Here is a 10,438-nt window from a genome sequence, read left to right as displayed (position 1 = left end):
ACCAGGGCCCCTTCATTCAGCACAATGCCCCCTTCTACAGTTTAGTGTTCTCCTTCCTGCCCCATCTGTGCAGTAAAGGAATAATTAGCAGAAATTATTTCTCCAGGTCCTACTGTACATACTGAGCGAAAGATAGAACCCCCCCTATCCCCCGCGGAACATCAAAGCTGCCGCTGATAGCTCCCCCCACCCCTTCCGCTGGTGGGTGGGTAGGGGCCCCAGTGCATTGCTGTGTCCAGGGGCCCACACTGCTGTTAAGACGGCTCTGGTAATTGAGCTAGGGGATTGTGACGCTCCTTCAGCATTGCCCCCTGGACTGTAAAATGTATACCATACTGTATCTCACTCCATATCCAAGCGCTGCCACGTGCTGGGAGTTCACGGTCGGCGGCCATTTTGTCAGGTTGCTAAGCGATCCAGCTCGGTATAACGTAATGTGCATAGACCTCGCTTATCCCGGTGTACTATGTGCAGTAGTACTGAATGATTGCTATCACTTGTGGTGAAACACCTATCTTATCAAATACAGTAACTACTGTACAGTATAGTTGTTCGCACAGGTGATGGTAATCATACTGTATATTTAAACTGAAGTCCGTAACAGAGCATTCTGTCCCTCCTGCAGAGGTTCATGTTGGGAGGCACAGGGAAAAAAGTATAATACTGTACAGTATTTGCACTTTACTGTTGTGCACTTTATTTGAAAATGTACAGTTGTTTGCTATTTTTAGCATGCTGTGCTTTACATGTTTTCTTATTGTGGTTTTTATATTTTTAGACAAAAGACAAAGAATGCAGACTACCAGATTTTACGGGAGTGCCAAAACCCACCCATCAGTGGCACAGAAACTTGCTGCATTAGTCCCACAAAAGAAGAAGAAAACTGCCAAGGCGGCTCAGAAAGAAAATGTGGTGAAACCACGAAAAAATGCCAAGGCAAAGAATAATAAGTTGGGGCTGATATGTGGTGTGGCAAATGATGTCATTGTTCCATCTCTTGCAGATCACAGTGTTCAGCCAATGAATCTGGAAATACCGGTGCTAGAGGACGTGACAAACACGCTGCATCAGGAAGCTTCTTTTTTGGACCATGTAGCCACCCCTGGACAAGAAGACATGACACATTCACCACGAAGAAGGTTGCATTTCACAGATGTGAACACCAAAGTGCAGGACTGCCAGTGTACCTGTCCTGTTTTACTAAAGGAGCTACTCAGTAAGGTGACCAATATGGAGTCAGAACTTGGTGGACAGGTCAATCAGCTGCAGACCGATGTGGCTGGCCTTAAAGAAGGCATAAAGGAACAGATGGTAGAAGCCATGAAGAAAGTCATTGAACAAACAAGGGAAGAATGGCAAGTTGGAGTTTGCCGCACCATAATTGCAACACACCACCAAGCGGTTCAAGTCAGCGGCCTGGACGACCGCAGAGGAGGCCTGGAGGACCGCAGAGGAGGCCTGGAGGACCGCAGAGGAGGACTGGAGGACCGCAGAGGAGGCCTAGAGGACCGCAGAGGAGGACTGGACGACTGCAGCAGCCTGGACGACCGCAGAGGAGGACTGGACGACCGCAGAGGAGGACTGGACGACCGCAGAGGAGGACTGGACGACCGCAGAGGAGGACTGGACGACCGCAGCGGACTGGACGACCGCAGCGGACTGGACGACCGCAGCGGACTGGACGACCGCAGCGGACTGGACGAAGTCAGCGGCTTGGACGAAGTCAGCGGCTTGGACGACCGCAGAGGAGGCCTGGACGACCGCAGCGGACTGGACGAAGTCAGCGGCTTGGACGACCGCAGAGGAGGCCTGGAGGACCGCAGAGGAGGCCTGGAAGACCGCAGCGGACTGGACGAAGTCAGCGGCTTGGACGACCGCAGAGGAGGCCTGGAGGACCGCAGAGGAGACCTGGACGACCGCAGAGGAGACCTGGACGACCGTAGAGGAGCCCTGGAGGACCGCAGAGGCCTGGACCACAGCAGCGGACTGGACGAAGTCAGCGGCTTGGACGACCGCAGAGGAGGCCTGGAGGACCGCAGAGGAGACCTGGACGACCGCAGAGGAGACCTGGACGACCGCAGAGGAGACCTGGAGGACCGCAGTGGAGGCCTGGAGGACCGCAGAGGAGGCCTGGAGGACCGCAGAGGAGGCTTGGACGACCGCAGAGGAGGCTTGGACGACCGCAGAGGAGGCCTGGACGACCGCAGCAGCCTGGACGACCGCAGCGGACTGGACAAAGTCAGCGGCTTGGACGACCACAGAGGAGGCCTGGACGACCGCAGAGGAGGCCTGGACGACCGCAGAGGAGGCTTGGACGACCGCAGAGGAGGCCTGGACGACCGCAGAGGAGGCCTGGACGACCGCAGAGGAGGCCTGGAGGACCGCAGAGGAGGCTTGGACGACCGCAGAGGAGGCTTGGACGACCGCAGAGGAGGCTTGGACGACCGCAGAGGAGGCCTGGACGACCGCAGCAGCCTGGACGACTGCAGCGGACTGGACAAAGTCAGCGGCTTGGACGACCGCAGAGGAGGCCTGGGCGACCGCAGAGGAGGCCTGGACGACCGCAGCGGACTGGACGAAGTCAGCGGCTTGGACGACCGCAGAGGAGGCCTGGAGGACCGCAGAGGAGGCCTGGAAGACCGCAGCGGACTGGACGAAGTCAGCGGCTTGGACGACCGCAGAGGAGGCCTGGAGGACCGCAGAGGAGACCTGGACGACCGCAGAGGAGACTTGGACGACCGTAGAGGAGCCCTGGAGGACCGCAGAGGCCTGGACCACAGCAGCGGACTGGACGAAGTCAGCGGCTTGGACGACCGCAGAGGAGGCCTGGAGGACCGCAGAGGAGACCAGGACGACCGCAGAGGAGACCTGGACGACCGCAGAGGAGACCTGGAGGACCGCAGAGGAGGCCTGGAGGACCGCAGAGGAGGCCTGGAGGACCGCAGAGGAGGCTTGGACGACCGCAGAGGAGGCTTGGACGACCGCAGAGGAGGCCTGGACGACCGCAGCAGCCTGGACGACCGCAGCGGACTGGACAAAGTCAGCGGCTTGGACGACCACAGAGGAGGCCTGGACGACCGCAGAGGAGGCCTGGACGACCGCAGAGGAGGCCTGGACGACCGCAGAGGAGGCTTGGACGACCGCAGAGGAGGCCTGGACGACCGCAGAGGAGGCCTGGACGACCGCAGAGGAGGCCTGGAGGACCGCAGAGGAGGCTTGGACGACCGCAGAGGAGGCTTGGACGACCGCAGAGGAGGCTTGGACGACCGCAGAGGAGGCCTGGACGACCGCAGCAGCCTGGACGACTGCAGCGGACTGGACAAAGTCAGCGGCTTGGACGACCGCAGAGGAGGCCTGGGCGACCGCAGAGGAGGCCTGGACGACTGCAGAGGAGGCCTGGACGACCGCAGAGGAGGCCTGGACGACCGCAGAGGAGGCCTGGACGACCGCAGCGGGCTGGACGACCGCAGAGGCCTGGATTCAAGTGTGCTGTTGCCAGGAACACCAATGATGACCAGCACACCTGCTCACAGGCCACTTCTCAATACATTCGGAGGCTCTCTGAACAATATTGCCCTGGCTGTCATCTCAACTTCCCTGGACGACCATCTGTACAGAGCTTCAAATGGACATATTCAGAAATATGCATATTCTCTGTTCCAGTACCATGTACAATACGACAAATACTTGACGTGGGCCAATCGTGTGAACTTTGATGGTTCCAAGGGCAAACTTCCGCTGCCCAAAAATCTGGTACATGACATCATGGCTAGGTGTGAACGCCGCGTGAGGATTGGTGATCCAGAAAAGAGGAAGATAAGGGATACCATAAACGCTGCGCTGAGAATGAAGAGGAAAATGACTTGGAAGCTCCACTATGATGAAACCAGATCATTACCTACCTCCTAGCTTCAGCACATCAGCTTCACACAGCTGAAGCTAAAAAATTGTGTCACTGTACCTGTATGACCTGTACATTTTCTGGGGCTGCATGCACTGTGCTGAATCCACTTGGAGCAGCACGGTTACTCAAAGGGGAGTGCATGAACTTGGCTCACCACATTCCTGGTAATGTAAGGGCCTGGTACAAGTTGCCCCTTTTATTTCACTGTCACCAGTTGATTTTTTGGGCGCTGCTGTATCTATCCAGTAGCAGCCGAGTCCATTGTGCTGTGTCCATCTGGGGCCTTGGGCTGCGTTTCCATCCAGGGGCTGCTGTTGTCAGTCCTCTATTCTGGTGTCCGTATGCGACAGTGTTAAAAAGCAAAAGACAAAAACGAAAAATTATTCAAAAAAGCAAAACCTAAAAATAAAAAAATAAAGTACAAAAACCATTACCCCGCACCCCCACCACAAAAAAACAAATTATAAAAATGTTAAAGTTGATATTGTTACTGTATTTGTGCTGTTACCTTTTGATTAAAGTACCGTACAGTATGTGTGATGTTGGCTTTCTTATTACAATACAGTATGTGTGATGTTACATGTTCCTACAGATTTTGTCCGTAAATAAAGTGTTTCTTAAAATAAACATGACGTGGTTTCCAATGTTTGTATTCCCAACTTCCTGTACTGTATAAATTAGTACTACTGTATGATGGGAATTCAATTAAGAGTGGTATACTGTATGTAAAACAACTTGGTTAGGCATCTTGTTTCACTGGTGTCTGTGGCGGCCTGGGGAGCACTGTGACTCAAGAGAAGGGGTTGTACTGTATGCACAAGCTTGCTGAGGGGCAGAATACTTGGGCATTTCAGGGGCATGGTAGAAGTGTCCCCCATTTTATCCCTCTGTTACTGGGCATGAGTCTATGGCTTCTGATGGCTTCATCCAGGCAGGGTCATACTGTTACTGTACTAACACTTTGTAGTACATACAACTTTGTATATACAGTACAGTAGGTTACCATTGGTACTGTACATTACCAGTTGATCCTAATCAGTTTCCCAGTGATACTGTACATGCCACCCACTGTATTATACTGTACATGTCACACTTACTGTATGCTATTGCTACAATGTACAGTATGCTCAATCTACTGAGAGATATTGTCCTAGTCCCTTGCATTGTACTGTACTGTACTGCTGCCATGTCCCTTGATGCATCTTTCTGCATTCCTTGTAAAGCACACATGGGGTAGATGTACAGCATAAAACAGTAAAAAGACGGAGAAGTGTGCATACAGTATCAATCAACTGCTGCCTGTACTTTGGCTGTTTGGAATGAAATTATGGTAATGGATGATTGTCATTTGCTCTCATCCATTACCAGAATTTCATTACAAACAGCCAGATCTGGCAGATTATCTGCCAGATAATTGTATGGTGTACAGTATGCCTAGCTTATACAGTAGAAAAAAGATACTATACAATGGAGTACAATAGCAAATATATTTATTGAACAAAATAAAATTAAATAAATCTTAAAAGTAAATTAAAAAAGTGGTCCACTAAGAGGTGGACCACCACCCGCAGGAGCAGAATGGCACGCTGCAACTGTTCTGTGGGAAAAAAAGGACAGTATTACAAAACAAATACTGAATACTTTACAGTGTAGTAATGGCAATACAGTACTTTACTCTATATTAGACAATCTTGTTATTTACAATGTACAGTACTGTATTGTCAGTACAGTAAATCGAACACTACTGTATGCTGTCGAGGTAATTTAAACATTGCTTTAGTTTACCTCTTGTATAAGTGGGCTGCTGCCTGCCCGCTTCTGGGCCAGCCCACCTATCTTGCCCCTGTCTAGGGCCCCCATAAATCATTGGCACTATATTGGAGAAAAAAAACATTTAGTCACATTCAAATACTATACAATTACTACTGTATACTGTAGGTACAGTATTATACTGTATTGCTGGTATTCAAAACATAAAGTACTGTACAAGAGTTTAGCTTCAACAGGTCATAAACAAATTGTCAAAGGAATAAAACACCACAGTACAAATACTGTAGACATTTATGTATTAGCAGTCATGACATTTCATGACAGCTTCAGAAAAAAGAGGGTTACAGTACTGTAGGTGGTGTTGTAGGGAGTACTATCAATAATAGAGGACTGTACTCAGAGCCAGCCATAACCAATATGATTCCCTAGTCAAGTTTTTGGATGGTGCCCCCTTGCACAGACGCTATTTCCGCCTCTGACCCTGTACCCCTTTCCCAGCACCATCACCCCTCAACCATAGCAGTCCTCATTTTGGTGCTCCTTCAACCTACTGTATGTTTAAAATAGGAACAGTGTGCACATTCGGTGTGCATCCCAAAACGGTGCATGTTCTTGCTGGGAAGGGGCATGGCCACACAGTAATTCCCTAATCTGAAATGACGCCACACAGTACTGCAACTTTATTCACAACATATCATGCAATAGTGTCTCTTATTCTCGTTACATCATAGGATAGTACCACATTACTCCTCAAAGTATTCCCACTTATTCACATTGCATCACATCATATTGCTCTTTGTTCACATTAGACCACACAGTAGTGCCCTTGCTACAGTATGTTACACAGCAAAGTACTGTAGTACCCCTTATACACATAATGCTGCACATAAGTAATGCATTTTGTATGCAGATACAGACGCAGTCACACACAGAATATACTGTAGGCATGCTGCATATCATATTAATCAGCAGAAGCTGCTTGTGCCCCTAGGCATTTGGCAAGTATGCCTATGCCTAGGGCAGGCTCAGACTGGAGATCAGTACGTAATCCCGCTGGACGGGATCCCAGTGGTCAAAATACAGATGCCGGAATCCCGACCACACAATCCCGACAGGGGCGGCGAGCGGAACGCAGCCCCTTGCATGCTTGCTTCGCTCGCCACGCGGTGGGCACGGTGCCTTGCTACGCTCTGCACACTATTATATCAGTAGTCAGGAAACGCAGCATGCATTTGTGGAGTGAAGAGGGTGAAAAAAGAGAGAAAGTACAGTATGTACTGTAAGGTTATGTCAGAGGGTGTGAAGATGATCAGCTCAGTGTTATACATGTTACAGTAAGTTAGAATACAGTACAGTGCATTATGTATTTATATTTTATTACCAGGTGTCTCCTCCACTGGTTGGCGACGGACTGTAAAAAGATAAAATACAGTTAGTCATATCAGTTTGACTTAAAATAATGTTGGAGAAAAAAAATACTGTAATTACAGTACCAACTATTGCTACTGTACAGTATATTTACCAAAAATGTATTCTGGCTCATCGTCTGTGGGTAAAAGAGAAGAATATTATAAGATACAGTATACAGTAAAAAGTATAGTAATAGTACACTAGTGTCCAGGCCCAGTGACAGGTGGGTAAAAAAAGGTATGCTTGTGACAGGCATGGTGATTCCAAGGGACCCCACCGAGACCATCAGAAAATTTGTGAGTGGCCCGTATGCCGGTGATTCTGACTAGAATAAGGTAGCAACTCTTTTTTCTTTTGAATTATGTATACTGTACAGTACTGTATGTGCATATTGTACAGTACACTTAAAATATTTAGCAGTTACTGTAGTGGTAATTTTTGGGATGACAGTATTAGCATACTGTAAGCATCCAACTGAGGCCCCCAAACAGATGCCACCAATAGGTACAGTACGTGCCTCTCGTGCCTAATGGGAAATTCATCACTGACAGTATCTATAGAGAGAGATGAATGGAGAGACAGTGACAAGGGGGGAGAGAGAGAGAGAGAGAGAGAGAGAGAGAGAGAAATTTAGTAAGATGGGTGTTTTTTTTAGAACAGGTGATGTTGTCCATACAGTAGCAACCAATCAAATATTACCTACTGTACTGTATTATCGTCTGTAAGTGTAACTAGATACTGTAAATGTTAATGTGGAATGTGATCGGTTGCTACTGTATGGGCAATATCACCAGTTCAAACAAAAACAATTGTCATCCGATTTCTACACATTTGCCAGAAAAATCTGATGAAAAGTGCTACTCTGATGGCATCAGATCAATGTCAGTAATAATTCTTACCACTAAATGCCGCCTCATCATCATCTTCCTCCTCCTCAGTGGCCTGTTCCAGTGTAGGGCCTGTGAAAAAAAACATTAATGAGAAAAAAAAGGTTCATTCCAGGAAATACACATACCCTCCAACATGACCCGCCCCACTAGGTACAAAATGCTCTGGTTCTGGACTTCCCTCTTAATTTATTATTGCCATCACCTGTGAAGAAACAGCTTTCTTATCATTTAACTAGTTCAACACAGGTGATGGAAATCATAAATTAAGAGGCGAAGTCTAGAAACAGAGCAGTGCGGCGGGTCATGTTGGAGGGTCTGCATACAGAAACATAGAATTTGACTACAAATACTGTAAGAACCACTTTGCCCATCTAATCTGCCTCTTTTTTTTACCCTTTTTTTTACATCAAACCTTATTTGATCCTTATTTCTTTGTAAGGATATCCTTATGTATGTCTCTTCCATGCATGTTTAAATACTGTAGCTCTACTGTTTTAGGCTCTATCACCTCTGATGGGAGGCTATTCCACTTGTCCACTGCACTTTCTGTGAAGTAATTTTTCTTAAAATTCCCCCTGAACCTCGCCCCCCTCCAGTCTCTGTGCACATCCTCGTGTCCTATTGCTTGCAGTGTCTTCATTAGGAGAATGTTTCCCTCCTGGACTTTATTAAAACTAGAGATGTGCACCGGAAATTTTTCGGGTTTTGTGGTTTGGTTTTGGATTTGGACGTGTTTTTAAAAAAAAAAAATACTCAAAAACAGCTTAAATCATAGAATTTGTGTGAAATTTTGAGCCTATAGTATTATTAACCGCAATAACCATAATTTCCACCTCACACCTCACAATATTATTTTTAGTCCTAAAATGTGCAACGAGGTCGCTGGATGACTAAGCTACTGTAAGTAACCCAAGAGGGCGGCACAAACACCTGGCCCATCTAGGAGTGGCACTGCAGTGTCAGACAGGATGGCACTTATAAAAATTTGCCACAAACATCACATGATGCAAAGATAAAAAAAAAAAAAAAAAAGAGGCGCAAGATGGAATTGTCCTTGGGCACTCCCACCGTTGTGTTGTATAAACAGGACATGCACACTTTAACAAACCCATCATTTCAGCCACAGGGTCTGCCACACGACTCTGGCTGAAATGACTGATTGGTTTGGGACACCACCAAAAAAAGAAGCAATCAATCTCTCCTTGCTCAAACTGGCTCTACAGAGTCAAGATGTACCAGACTGGACTTACTTGATGGGTGCAGTGTGGTGGGGGACAGGGAGTACTCCTCCTCCTCCACCACGGCCTGTGACAGTGTAGGGCCTGTGAAAACAAAAATTACATGAAATACTGTATACTTTTGTACTTTTGTATTCTGTGTTGAATACAGTATAACAAAAATTCAGTCAGGTTGGAGGAGAGTAGATTTTGCACACAGAGACGAGAATGTCGAGGCCAGATTTAGGGGTTAGTGGAAGAGGTTTAGGATACCGTACCTCACCCTGTTGGGATTGCTGCAATCAGGATGACACTGTCTGTCGCCTGAACGCTGGAATCCTGACTGCTGGTCACGTAAACCCAATGCATTGGTTTAACACAATGTACAGTGTTGGAGGAGAGGAGATTTCGCATACAGAGGCGAAAAGGGGTCTTCACAGTGAGGGAAATACTGTACGTTTCGAATTCCCTGCCTGAAAAGTAATAAAAGTGGACTTGGTCAATACTTTTAAGAATGGGCTTGAGAAAATCCTACTGTACTTACTATACTGTGGCTCCTCCTCCGACTCAGAGTCCACGTAAGTGACATCTGTGTTGAATATAAAAAAAAACAAAAAGAAAAGTCAATGGGATTTCTGCAATCAGGATACCGCTGTCGGTCACTTGACTGCTGGAATCCTGACCACTGGTCACGCAAACCCAAGCCATTGTTACTGTTAATAAATCAATAAATAATAAATGTACAATACAGTACAGTAGAGTACTGTACAGTAGATTACAATTCTTACCAGGCTGGCCTGAAGGCTCCCCCATTTCCTCCTCCTCCTCCTCTGGCTCCGTATCAATAACGAGGCGGTCTGTGTGTACAAGATAACAAGTATTGTAAAATAAAAAAATTACAGTAATACTGTAGGAAACTAGTGTGTCTGTAACAAAAATAATGATTACCACTTCCGGAGCTCTGCTGGTCAGACGGTGGTGGTGGTGGTGGTGGTGGTGGTGGTGGTGGTACTGTGAGAAAAAAAACAACAGTGCTGTAAGTGAAGCTGTCAATTTGTAACATGTACTATACAGTATCCAGGACACATGTACAGTAGTGTAACGATGACAGTCGCACCAGAATTCTCGTTACACAATACCTGGCAGCGCAGGTGGTGGTGGTGGTGGTGGTGGTGGTGGTGGTACTGTGAGAAAAAAAACAACAGTGCTGTAAGTGAAGCTGTCAATTTGTAACATGTAATATACAG

At 47.5% G+C, this 10,438-nt stretch overlaps 1 long non-coding RNA gene across 1 annotated transcript; it reads right to left on the bottom strand.

The window, feature by feature from the left end:
• Positions 1–5,422: 5,422 nt before the first annotated feature.
• On the bottom strand, positions 5,423–7,086 carry LOC134965676 (uncharacterized). Its single transcript, XR_010188490.1, has 3 exons — positions 7,056–7,086; positions 5,690–5,776; positions 5,423–5,501 (listed from the first exon to the last, which is right to left on the bottom strand). It is a non-coding gene; the product is annotated as an uncharacterized LOC134965676 (long non-coding RNA).
• Between the last annotated feature and the right edge of the window lie 3,352 nt (positions 7,087–10,438).

The sequence above is a fragment of the Pseudophryne corroboree genome, chromosome 10 (genome assembly GCF_028390025.1).
Source record: "Pseudophryne corroboree isolate aPseCor3 chromosome 10, aPseCor3.hap2, whole genome shotgun sequence".
Lineage (NCBI taxonomy): Eukaryota > Metazoa > Chordata > Amphibia > Anura > Myobatrachidae > Pseudophryne > Pseudophryne corroboree.
The sequence above is the reverse complement of the archived record's forward strand: the minus strand, read 5'-3'. Positions and strand labels throughout refer to the sequence as shown.